This window comes from Myotis nattereri, assembly GCF_964212035.1.
Source record: "Myotis nattereri genome assembly, chromosome: 14".
Taxonomy (NCBI): Eukaryota; Metazoa; Chordata; class Mammalia; order Chiroptera; family Vespertilionidae; genus Myotis; species Myotis nattereri.
Window position 1 is genome coordinate 54,106,011 of NC_138089.1, and position 12,238 is coordinate 54,118,248.

Below are 12,238 nucleotides of genomic sequence, written 5' to 3' on the forward strand. Positions count from 1 at the left end.
TTCGGGCGGGGACATGCCATCGAGTGGGCCTGGCCGCGTGCTGTGTGTGGAGTGGATCTGAAAGGGGTCCAGGAATACCAGTTGGCAGGGCACAGAACTTGCGCGGAGACTGTCATTCTCCGAGAGGCACGTGTGATGGGGGACGATGAGGGAGGTGTTTGTTGGAAAACAATACTCCAGTGACTTTAGAAATGAAAAAAGGGGTGGGTGTCCTTAAACAGAAACCCCGTCCAGCGGACACGAGCAGACAGACCCCTGTTGATTGAAGGAAGGAGGTTGTCTCCTTTGCTACATCAGCGTCCTGTCCTAAAATTAGTTCCATCGCAGAGACGGGCTGGACGCTCACTGGCTGTCATGGGGGTGTGAGTGTTTATTGTACGGTGTCTGCGTTTTAGAGAAACTTGGTCATGTTTCTCTTTTCCACTTGCCTCGTGTTTCAGGACAAACCTGGGCTATGTTTTGTCTGAAAGACATCGCATCTTTTCCCTGAAGCCGCTTCATGGGCCTGCGTGCTCCTGACGTGCTGTGTCTTGACGTGTGCGGGTTGGTTCGCAGGACAGCTGCTAGCTAGGGCCCTGCCTGCAGAGATGGCTCCGCGCCCCTGAGAGTTTCATGCTGACGGAAGGGACTAAGGGGGAGATCCCAAAGCAGTGTCTGAAACTAAGAAAAGCGTCCCTGTGGTGGTTTTAGAAGAGGAGTTTTTGCTTTCCTTTGGGTGGACATCTTTTTAGGGGGAAGAGGATGCTTGTGGTCATTCTTAATGCCTTGCTATTAAGGTGGCATCAGAGTAGAAATTTGGGGACCAGTAGGGTGTCCGGGAGTGGAGGCAGGGGAGTCTCAGTCCTCTGGGGTAGAGTTAGTCTTGTTCTCATTCAGAGTGGTCCATGGATAAAAGGTTGAGAATGCCAATGTTAAGATTTGACCCCTTATTTTTTAAAATAACTTTACTGAGGTATAATTTAATACCATAAAATTCACCCATTTTTAAGCATAAAGTTCAGTGATTTTTAGTAAATTTACTGTGTTGTGTACCAATCAGCATAATCCAGTTTTAGAACATTTTCATCACCTCATTGAGATCCCTTGTGCCTGTTACAGTTCATCCCTGTTCCCACTCCCAGCCCCAGGCAACCACAAATCTACTTTCTGTCTCTATAGATTTGCCTTTTTTGGACGTTTCATGTAAATGGGATCATATAACATGCGGTCTTTTGTGTTTGGCTTCTTTCATTTAGCATAGTACTTTAATTGTTGAAAATAATTGTATGGAGGTATAAGTTATATACCATAAAATCCACCTGTTTTAACTGTATTGTTCTATAGGTTTTTAGTAAATTTACAGAGTTGTTCAATCATCACTACAATCCAATTTTAGAACATTTTCATCATTCCAAAGAGATGCCTCATGTCCATTTGTAGTCACTCCCTGTCCCTACCCCCTACTTCAGGCAACCACAAATCTACTTTCTGTCTCTCCATATTTGCCTTTTCTGGATTTCCATATAAAAATAATCATATAATATGTGATTCTTTGTGTTTGGTTTCTTTTATTTGACATAATTTATTTTTGAGGTTCATTCATGTTATAGCTTGCCTTATAGTATATATTATGCCTCTCCTCTCCCCCTTTTTTTTTGGCTACCACTTGCTGGACATTGGGCTTCTGTTTTTTGGCTGTGAGCACTTCATGTGAACATATTTCATTTTTCTTGAGTGGAATTGCTGCATCAGAAGGTAAAGTGACTGTACCATTTTACATTCCCATTAGTGATGTATGAAGGTTCCTATTTCTCTGTACCCTTGCCAGCATTTGTTGTCTGTCATTTTGGTTGTAGCCATTCTAATGGGTCTGAAGTAGAATCTCATTGTGGTTTTTTTGCATTTCCCTGATGACTGATGATGTTGAGCATCTTTTCATGTGCTTGTTTATTAGCTTTCCATATATCTTCTTTGCTGAAATATCTATTCAGATCTTTTGTCTTTTCGGGTTGTGCTTTGGGTTGTGTTTTTTTTGAGCTATAGGGGTTTGTCTGTGTATTCATTCTGGATTTGAGGACTTCGTAAACTGACACATGATTTCAAATATTTTCTCCCAGTCTGTAGCTTATCTTTTCAGTTTCTTTCTTTCTTTTTTTTAAGAGTACTTGATATTTGATTTTTATTTATTTTAAATTTTTTAAGTTTTATTGTTTAAAGCATTACATATGTGTCTTTTCAGTTTCTTTTTTTTAAAATAGTTGATGTTTTTTAAAAATATATTTTATTGATTTTTTTACAAAGAGGAAGGGAGAGAGATAGAGAGTTAGAAACATCGATGAGAGAGAAACATTGATCAGTTGCCTTCTGCACACCTCCTACTGGGGATGTGCCCGCAACCAAGGTACATGCCCTTGACCAGAATCGAACCTGGGACCTTTCCGTCTGCAGGCCGATGCGCTATCCACTGAGCCAAACTGGTTAGGGCTCTTTTCAGTTTCTTAATGGTGTCTTTTAAAATATAAAAGTTGCCCAGCCAGTATTGTTCAGTGGATGAGAGGACCTATGAACCAGGAGGTCACAGTTCATTCCTGGTTAGGTCACATGCCTGAGTTAGAGGTTCGGTACCCAGTCAGGGTATGTGTGGGAGGCAACCAATTGCTGTTTCTCTCTTACATCGATATTTATCTCTCTCTCTCTCTCCAATCAATAAAAACATTTATTTTTTTTATTTTTATTTTTTAAATATATTTTATTGATTTCTTTCACAGAGAGGAAGGGAGAGAGATAGAGAGTTAGAAACATCGATGAGAGAGAAACATCGATCAGCTGCCCCCTGCACACCCCCTACTGGGGATGTGCCCGCAACCCAGGTACATACCCTTGACCGGAATCGAACCCGGGACCTTTCAGTCCGCAGGCCGACGCTCCATCCACTGAGCCAAACCGGTTTCGGCAATAAAAACATTTAAAAAATACAAAAGTTTTGCATTTTGATACAAGTTTAATTTATCACTTTTTTCTTTTATCGATCGTGCTTTTTTGGTGTTGTAGCTAAGAAATCTTTACTTATCCAACATCAAAACATAAAAAACAGCCCTAACCGGTTTGGCTCAGTGGATAGAGCGTTGGCTGGCGGACTCAAGGGTCCCAGGTTCGATTCCGGTCAAGGGCATGTACCTTGGTTGCAGGCACATCCCCAATTGGGGATGTGCAGGAGGCAGCTGATCGACGTTTCTCTCTCATCCATGTTTCTAACTCTCTATCCTTCTCCTTTCCTCTCTGTAAAAAATCAATAAAATATATTTAAAAAAAACAAACAAAAAACCCCATAAAAAACAACAACAAAAAGCAGAATCCCGATGTTCATCAAGTGGTGTCTGAAAAAAAGGGAATATAATATATGCAACAGGATACAACATGAATGAACCTCAAAAAAACATGCCAAATAAACCAAACACAAAGAATCACATATGATATGATTTAGGACTCTGATACGTTTGAGTTAATTTTTCTGTGTGGTGTGAGGTAAGGTGAACCATTTTGTTTTACAGATGAAAACACTGAGACATAGAAAGGCAAAGTGACTTGTGTGGAGTCATAGAGCTAATTAATGGCAAAGGCAGTACTGGTGTCCAGCTCTCCTTTTCCTGTTTCAGGGTCCTTGTTCCTGCATCTGTATTTGATTCGTTTTTGGGTATAAACTGGAAGGTGATGGTCAGAGTCTGACAGATTAAAGGAATAGCCTTACAATGAAAACATCTGGCAGGAGCAGATATTTTGTTGATAACCCTTTCTGATGTAGTATATACTATTCTGATGTTGTATATACTATTCTGATGTTGTATATACTATTCTTATAATGTTCTCCCTCTCATTAGTAAGTCCCTGCCACTCCACTCCTCACACACTCTCACCTATCTTCCCAACAGAGAGGAAAAAAAAGATTTTCCTCCAACTACAGCCTAGTACTGGTACAAGTAGCAAGGCTCAATAAAGCAGTGTATTCTTATTCTAATGTTTCTTCTGTACTGAAATGTTTGGAATACAGGATTTTGTAATAAGCTGTGGTCTTCAAAATAAATTCTTTGTTGTTTTCAGATTGCACTCAGTTATTTTCGGGAAACAAATGCTTGGAGTCCAAAAAAGATAAAGCCCGGGGAGGGAGAGGTTAATTTGAATTTTTTATTTTCTTTTTTAATATATTTTATTGATTTTTTTACAGAGGAAGGGAGAGGGATAGAGAGTTAGAAACATCGATGAGAGAGAAACATCGATCAGCTGCCACCTGCACACCTCCTACTGGGGATGTGCCCGCAACCAAGGTACATGCCCTTGACCAGAATCGAACCTGGGACCTTTCAGTCTGCAGGCCGATGTTCTATCCACTGAGCCAAACCAGTTAGGGCTGAATTTTTTATTTTCAAGGGATTGTATTATAAGGACACTAGAGGCCCGGTGCATGAAATTTGTGTGCAGATAGGCTCTCTAGGCCTGGCCATGGGGCCTTCTGGCTGCCGGCCGGGGCCTCCCTTCATTCCGCACCTCCTCCTGGTGATCAGCACACATCATAGCGAGCGATGGAACTCCTGGTCCCCCAGTTGAACTCCTGTGAAGACACTTTACATATTAGCCTTTTATAGTTATAAATGGTACAATGATGTCTTTCTGACCAAAGCACATTATATTTATTTGAACTGTAATTTTTTTTCATGTATGCTGCTTAGTACTGTATTTGTGGGGTTAATATTTCTTAATATTTCTGTTTTGTTCTCTCCTTTTCTGGCAAAATCCTATAGAGAAAAGAAAATTTCTTAATTCAAACAAAATAAAAACATACAGATTCAGAATTCAAAGGACTTCCTTTTAAAGAATTTTATTATCTTAAACATTTTTTATAAGATTTGAATTTCTTTAAGTATATTTACTTGTAACAAATGTTAGTATTGGTCTCTCTATAAATCATCCATCTTTTCAGTGTTTTTGAGCTCCTTTCTAACCCCTATTATTGCGTTAGGATTCTGACCAGGTGTTCAGTAGCCACACATTTTGATGTCTAACATAGCGATTTCCAAATGCAGGTTTCAGGATCCCACTCTAGCCCCCTGCATAAGTGCGAAAGACATTTGCTCTCTCAACAGTGATGCTTAAGCAATGGCTAGTGTATTTTTTCCCATGATTGGGAGACTTAATTATGGCAACATTTTTAATAAGGCCAGCTTTGTGCCAACAGCCTCATAGGCTGGTATCAAACAGGGATTGCATTTGGCTACATGTAATGGAAAATAAATAATAGTAGCTTAATAAAATACTGTCCCCCCATTACACATAACAAGAAAACTGGAGTGGCAGCTAGGTGCCATCCGACACCCAGGCTCCTCGTTTTCACTCCACTCCACTTAGCACATGACTCTCATTCCCGAGATAATTGTTCCACCTATGTAGCCTGGAGCCTGTGTTCGGGCTGGAAGAGTATGGCAAAAGGACAAAGGCACGTGACAACTCGGTTGGCACCCTTTCATAGGACTTACTTTCCTGGAAGCTTTACTCGGAGGCTTCCATTTCTTTTATTGGCCAAAACTGTGTAATTGGGCCATTTGCAAGGGGGGCTGTGAAATGAAGCTTTTTAGCTGGGCACATTATTACTTCAAACAAATTTAGGTGAAAGTTTTGTTGTTGAAAAATAAGGGGAAATTGTTGGATAGGCAACTAAAAACGTGGGCCTCGGTTTTTTGAAAAAATTAAAACAGTTAAATAAGACATTTCAAGTAAATAATTTAACCTGACACATAGTATTCAGTTAATAAATGTTAGCTTTAACCTAAAGGGGCAGCTGCCTACCAGTTAAGAGCATGGTGTTGAGACATCATGTAGTTCTGGTTTCTAGGTCCTACCCTGCCTCTTACTAATTTATGACCTAAGTCTTACACTTGCTTACATTGCTGTTCTTACACTGCTTTGTAAGATCAATAATACCTAACTCATGAGATTATTCTGAGGATTAGATGAAAAACAGCAGCACAAGTGAAGAAAGGGCTCAGGATAGCACTCGGCACACTGAGCAAGTGTTCAATAATGTTAGTTCACGGTCATCGTGAGGAAAGGCCCGTCACACTGGGCTGCTTCTGTGTTTGTTCTGTCCCAAGCAGGTCATTATTTTTTTCTTGAAAACATATGCCACTACTTGATTGATTAATTTGTTCAACAGATAATGAACTCCTTATGGGTCAGGCACTGTTCTGGATGCTAGAGATAAGCAGTAAAACAGAGAGAAATCCCTGCGTTTTGGAGTTTATAATCTAGTGGTGAAGGACAGATAAAGCCGGGAAAGGGGTGGGGGCTGCCAGGGATAGAGGCAAATTTTAAATAGATCAGGACAACTTGGGCTGCTAGGTGGAGAATGGTTTTGTAAGGGTTCAAGGTGGAAGGAGAGGTTACCCAGGGGAGAGACGCAGTCGTAGCGGGGGTGAGAAGCAGTCAGATATGACATATTTCAAAATTGGAGATGTGTGGTTGGATGGGATGTGAGAAGATGTGAAGGTTTTTGGCTGGAGCATCTGGAAGAATGAGTTACCATCTATTGAGATAGGAGATCACAGGAGTGAACAGGAGAGAAAGGGATGATTCATTGCAAAACCATCCGGCTGATTGAGTACTTACTCAAAGCATATGGCAGTGTGTCTTTATTTCCATCACTGTATGGAGAGAATAGCATGCCTTTTATGATGACTGTTCTCACAGCTGTTTCTCCAGTTCTAGGAGCTTTAATTTTCAACATGACTCTGACAAGAGGCCTTTTTTAGAAAAGGGTTTACAAAATTGTAAATTCCTGTATTTTCCATGGTTCAGGTGACAGTGCTTTCGTCATCTTTCATAATGAACAGTCTAAGCTAGCTCTTTAGTAAATGTAAAACCTTACTAAAAAAATACTTAAAAACGAATCTTTAGAATGTGTATCTGATACAGTGATGGCTGGTTAACATTTTGGGAGAAAATATCTTCAAATGATTTTGGTTCATTTGATAGGAATAATATCCTTTTTTTTTTAACTTTCTCTTTTATTTTTTTAAAAATATATTTTTATTGATTCCAGAGAGGAAGGAAGAGAGAGAGATAGAAACATCAATGATGAGAATCATTGATCCGCTGCCTTCCTCACGCCTCCTACTGGTGATCGAGGCCCCAACCCCGGGCATGTGCCTTTGACCGGAATCGAACCCAGGACCCTTCAGTCCACAGGCTGGCGCTCCATCCACTGAGCCAAACCGGCTAGGGCTTTACTTTCTCTTTAAATACCTGGGTGTACTAAAGTGGAGGGAGACGCAAAGGTTTTTAGTCCCCATCATGCTTTTGGTCATCTCCTTTTCTGTCTCAAGAGATGAAGTTACCCAATTTGAAGGATTTCAGGAGAAAGTTCATTCATATTTTTGTGCATTAATCCACTCTGTTGTATAATGTACGCTAATCCTGCAGTTAACTAACTATCGAGGACAGAAGAGCGTAAGAAGTGGGGATGAAGGGAAATGGTGCATTGAGATGCACAACAGTGTAAAATGGTGAAAGTTTGAATAGGATGTTTATTAGAATTGTTTTATTTATACTTGCCATTATATAATCTTCACATCACACTGATACTTATTAGAAGGCATTGGCGCAGTAGCTTTCACACCTTGACTAAACCACTTTTAGGAGATACATTTTCTTTTACTGTGTTCAGTGCATACTGATGTGTTCTATTTGGTTCTATTTACTCTAAGAAAAATGATGGTTGAAACTAGTAAGTTGACTTGTAGTTTGAAAAATTCCACACAAAGGGACCTGCTTTAAAGAAGAGATGAAATATTTTGAAAATTCCTATCTCTAATCCTGTTCGGTGCAGCCACTGTGGAAAGCAGTGTGGAGTTATTAAAAAAATTAAAAATGGAACTGCCCATGACCCAGCGATTCCACTTCTGGGAATATATCCGAAGAAACCTGAAACATTAATTCGAAAGAATATATGCATCCCTATGTTCATTGCAATGTTATTTACAATAGCCAAGATCTGAAAGTAGCCCAAGCGCCCATCAGCAGATGAGTAGATAAAAAAGCTGTGGTACATTTACCTAATTGACTACTACTTGTCTGTAAATAAGAAGGAAATGTAGCCCTTGCGACAGCATGGATGGACTGGAGGGTAGTATGCTAACTGAAATAAGATAGTCAGGGAAAGACAAGTACCATATGATTTCACTTATATATGGAATCTAATGAACAAAATAACAAAAACAAAATAGAAATGGACTCATAGATAGAGAACAGAGTGACGGATGTCAGAGGGGAAAGGGGCTGTGGGACTGAGTGAAAAAGGTGAAGGTATTAAGTCAAAAACACAAACAAACGCATAGTAACCGACACCAGTAGATTCACATAGTTGTGCAATCATCACCGCTCTAATTCCAGAACATGTTCTTAGCTCCAGAAAGAAACTCCATACCCATTAGCAGCACTCCTCATTCCCCTTTTCCTCTGACCCTGGCAACCACTAACCTATTCTCCATGTCTGTTAGGTTTACTGTTTCAACAGTGTTATGTAAATGGCGTAATAAAATATGTAACTTTTGAGATTGGCTTTTTTTTTTTCACTCAACATAATGCCCTTGACATTCATTCAAGTAATTGTGCATTTCAGTGGTTTATTTTTATTGCTGAGTAGTATTCCTCTGTATGGATTAACCTGCATTTGTTTAACCATTCATCTGTTGAAGGTTTTTGGGTAGTTTACAGCTTTTGGTTATAAATAAAGCTGCTATGAACATTCATAAATAAGTTTCTGTGTAAACATACGTTTTTATTTCTCTGGGATAAATACCCAACATACAAATGCTGAGTTATATACAAGGCCATTTTTAGTTTTAAAAGAAATGGTGGAACAGTTTACCAGAGTGGCTGTACCAGTTTTTCTATTTCACCAATTAGTGTATGAGTGATCCAGTTTCACCATATCCTCACCAGCATTTGGTGTTCTCATTAAATTTCCCCCCCCCAGCCATTCTGATAGGTTATCTCATCTCCATTGAATTGCTTTTGCATCTTTGGCAAAATCAGTGGGACACATTGGTGTGAATGGGTTTTCTATTCTGCTGTGTGTGTGTGTGTGTGTGTGTGTGTGTGTTTAGTCTTCTGCCAATACTGCACGGTCTTGATTACTGTTAAATATGAGTCTTAAAATTGGGAAGTATAAATCCCTTTGTTCACATTTTTCACTATTGTGTTGGCTATTCTAGAGTCTTCCATTTATATATACACTAGAGGCCCGGTGCACGAAATTCGTGCACTGAGGCAGGGTGTGTGTGTTTCTCAGCCCGGCCTGTGCCCTCTTGCATTCCGGGAGCCCTCACTCTTTACCACCCACCTGCTCGCTGCTCCTTAGCACTGCTGCGGAGGCAGGAGAGGATCCTGCCACCACCGCTGCACTCGCCAGCTGTGAGCCCGGCTTCTGGCTGAGCAGCGCTCCCCCAGTGGGAGTGCACTGACCACCAGGAGGTAGTTCCTGCATTGAGCATCTGCCCCTTGGTGGTCAGTGTGCATCATAGCGACAGGTCATTCTGGTCATTCTGCCGTAATGGTCACTTAGGCTTTTATTATATAGATTTTAGAATAAGCTTTTCTATGTGTACAAAATACATTGCCAGGATTTTGATAGAATAGCATTAAACCTATATGTAGTTAATTTGGGAGTATTGACATCTTTATTGTGGTTGAGTTTTTTAAATTATTTAGTCCTTCTTTACTCTGTTTAATTGGAATTTTGTAATATCAAGCATATTTTTTCTGTTCAGATTTTTTTGAATTTGTACCTAAAGACTCATTTTTTTGGGATTACTTGTTAATGTCATTGTGTTTTAAAATTTTGGTTTTCACTTGTTTGTTGTTAGTTTATAGAAGTGGAATTGGTTTTTGTGTGTTAATCTTATGTCTTGCAACCTTACTAAACTCTCTTTTTAGTTCTGGATACTTTTCTTGTAGATTCCCTGGAATTTTCTTTTTTTTTTAAATATATTTTATTGATTTTTTTACAGAGAGGAAGGGAGAGAGAGAGTTAGAAACATCGATGAGAGAGAAACATCGACCAGCTGCCTCCTGCACATCCCCCACTGGGGATATGCCCGCAACCCAGGTACATGCCCCCGACCGGAATCGAACCCGGGACCCTTCAGTCCGCAGGCCGACGCTCTATCCACTGAGCCAAACCGGTCTCGGCTGGAATTTTCTTTATAAATAATCATGTCATGTACAAATAGGGATAGTTTTATTTTTTCTTTTCTGGCTGTCTTTTATTTATTTCTTGATTTATTGTGGTGGCTAGGACTTCCATTACTATGATAAATAAGAGTGATGAGAATGGACATCCTTGCCTTTCCCCTAGTCTTTTAGGGAGAGCATTTAATTTTTCATCATTAAGTATGTTGTTAGCTGTAAGGTTTTTTTGTTGTTGTTTGGTAAATGTTCTTTATGAAGTTGAAGAAGTTTTCCTCTATTCTTAGTTTGCTGAGAATTTTTTATCATGGCTAATGTTGGATTTTTTTTTTTAAAAATGTTTTTTTGTGTGTGTCAATTTATATGATCATATGATTTTCTTCCTGAACCTGTTGGTATAGTGTATTACATTGATTTTGATTTAAAAAAATATTGTACCAGCCTTGCATATCTGGAATACGTACCACTTGGTTGTGGTGTATTATCTATTGCTGAATTTGATTTGCTAATATTTTTTAAGAATTTTGCAGCTAAGTACACGAGAGATACTGGTTTGTGTATTCTTGTGATGTCTTTGTCTGGTTTTGGTCTTGGTAATGCTGGCTTCATAAAATAAATTGGGAAGTATCTTTGTTCCATTTCTGGGAAACATTGTGTAAAATGGCTATTAATTCTTCTTTCAGCGTTTGGTAAGATTCTCCATTGAAACCATCTGTTAAGATGTTTAATATCAGAATATTTTATCTTTTTTGTTTGTTTTAATTTATCTTTATTGTTGAAAGTATTACAGATGCCCCCCTTTATCCCCCATTGACCCCTTCTAGGCGGCACCTGCCCCTCGCCCCAATGTTGAAGCATTTTTATAACAGCTGCTCTAAAATTCTCCAACATGTGATTCATTTTGGTGTTGGCATCAGTGTGAATATCTTTTCTCATATAAGTGTGGGTTTTTTCCCCTTGGTATGACATGTTATTTTTTTTTTAAATATATTTTATTGATTTTTTACAGAGAGGAAGGGAGAGAGAGATAGAGAGTTAGAAACATCGATGGGAGAGAAACATCGATCAGCCGCCTCCCGCACATCTCCCACTGGGGATGTGCCCGCAACCCAGGTACACGCCCCTGACCGGAATCGAACCCGGGACCCTTCAGTCCGCAGGCCGACGCTCTATCCACTGAGCCAAACTGGTTTCGGCTGACATGTTATTTTTATGTTTTAATTGTATTCCGTACGTTCAGGATACTGTTAGGAGACTCTTGGTTCTCTTTAATCTTCTGTTTTAGTAGGCAGTACTCTATTTAGGTTTTGTGGTAGGCCCTGGCCTACTTTTGTGAGTTGTGTAATTCCTGTGATAATTAAGTTTTCAGAGCTCTTGTAATGCTAGTCTCTTCTGCTGTATGCTCGGGCACCTCAGGGACTCCTGTTTGATCTCTACACGTGTTACGTGGGCTGACTGGCGGGCGTGGGTCCCCAGTTCTGCTGCTGCTAAGGGCAGATTGGCTGGATGTTGCCCCAGGTGTGGGTCTGGGACCTAGCACCCCTGTGGTGGGTCTGGCTTACTGCTGTCTGGGTCCAGGTGGCCCCTGCTGCTGTGATGCTGTGGCCGGTTGGCTGCCTCACTGTCCTGGGGAGGGATGGGGATCTGTCTCCTCTGGGTCTCTGCCTAGCTTCCCTTTTCACAGCCTGTGGCCAGAAAGCAGGATTTTCTCGTTCGTCTGTCTGTCTGTCTGTCCCTATTGGTGGTTTCAGGTTGCAGGCTGTCCTGGAGCCCATTCATGGATATTTGGGCGATAAATGGAAAACCCAGTGAACTCACAGTGGTGCTTTTCCTCACACTCTGAGGTCCTTAGCCAGTTCACCTTCTTTCTACATTTCATAGGCACTTTTTGATTGTGGAGTTATTTCCAGGGCACTGAGTTGTATTTAGAGGCAAGGATCAGAGAAATGTGGGCCTATACCATCAAATTCTAGAACTGGAACCCTAGCAATTTTTTATTTTTATTTTTGGTACTGGTATTTAC

The 12,238-nt window shown here is 40.2% G+C and overlaps 1 protein-coding gene across 1 annotated transcript in view; it reads left to right on the forward strand.

Annotated features, from left to right (window-relative positions):
• The window catches only part of OXSR1 (oxidative stress responsive kinase 1), a 66,818-nt gene that overhangs the window by 1,344 nt on the left and 53,236 nt on the right, over nt 1–12,238 (forward strand). The gene's annotated exons all lie outside the window — the stretch shown is intronic.